At 36.8% G+C, this 1,188-nt stretch overlaps 1 pseudogene; it reads left to right on the top strand.

Moving 5' to 3' along the window:
* Positions 1-588: 588 nt before the first annotated feature.
* LOC148848989 (auxin-responsive protein SAUR23 pseudogene) lies at positions 589-900 on the top strand (annotated as a pseudogene).
* The last annotated feature ends 288 nt before the right edge of the window (positions 901-1,188 follow it).

Genomic DNA, 1,188 nt, shown 5'->3' with positions numbered 1-1,188 from the left:
CAGAATTTTATTTCAATACAGAAAAATAATCCGTTACCAGAAGAAAATGATTAGAATTTAATTTAAATGTTCAATTATACTCAACTTTGCAAGAACCCTTTGATTACTGAACGTAAGTCGAGCAAAAGAGGTAATTTTTGGTCTTTCTCCAAATAACAATTAGAAGAGATTCTGAAATGAAATTTTTACAATGGGTAGTATTTTTTCAATTACTGAACATACAACAAGTACTTTTGTGTCTTTTGGCAAATAAATATTAAATGAAGATGTAAAAGGACACATCTTTATCTTTTTCCAATTCAAACTTTGCAAATGAGATATTTTGCGTCTATTGAAAATTTCAGAAGCTAGGACACCTATTCACACTTTCGTAGACAGTATTGATAATTGACTGGGGCGGCAAATCCATGTGAAACCATAACGTCATGACCCATGTCCCCCCTCGTTACCCATGTAACTACACGCTTGTCATCAGTTATTAACAAATTTATTTTCCCATATAGATATAGATCGATGTACACAGGCCAGACTTGAGTATTCTTCTTCTTCTTCTCCTTGTTGTTCTAGGGATAACTGAGCATAGAAGCCATGGGCATTCGCTTGCCTGGATTGGTTCATGCCAAGATGATTCTTCGACGTTCTTTTCTTACTGCAAATCAATCAACTTCATCAACAGCAGCAGCAGCCACAGATGTCCCGAAAGGCCATTTGGCTGTTTATGTGGGAGAGACCCAGAAGAAGCGGTTTGTGGTTCCCATATCCTATTTGAACCACCCTTCCTTCCAATCCTTGCTTAGTCGGGCTGAAGAAGAGTTCGGATTTGATCATCCAATGGGTCCTCTAACAATCCCGTGCCAAGAGGACGCCTTCATAAATCTCGGTTGAATGGCTTATGAGTATTAGCAACCATCTGGGGCCAAGAAATTGATTGGCCCCCGTTCAAAATTTTGTAAAGCCTAGGCGTAGCCATTTATATGTAAATAGCTTTCTTGTGGAAGAGAGTTGAGAAAGAGGAGAAACAATTCCCTTGTCGATCATCTCTAAAATTATACAATACAATTTTTTTTTCCTTTTGACTTTATCCTTGGGCATTCTAAATTAATGGTTTTTTTAATTCAAGCTATTTTCTTGTTTTCTAGTTGTTTAATTTATTCCAATTTTCGACATCTCCTATGAATTAAGCCTTGG

Source organism: Nelumbo lutea, chromosome 6 (genome assembly GCF_056320005.1).
Source record: "Nelumbo lutea isolate HS-2025 chromosome 6, American lotus-T2T, whole genome shotgun sequence".
Taxonomy (NCBI): domain Eukaryota; kingdom Viridiplantae; phylum Streptophyta; class Magnoliopsida; order Proteales; family Nelumbonaceae; genus Nelumbo; species Nelumbo lutea.
Note: the sequence above shows the minus strand (reverse complement) of the source record. Positions and strands in the feature narration are given on the sequence as shown.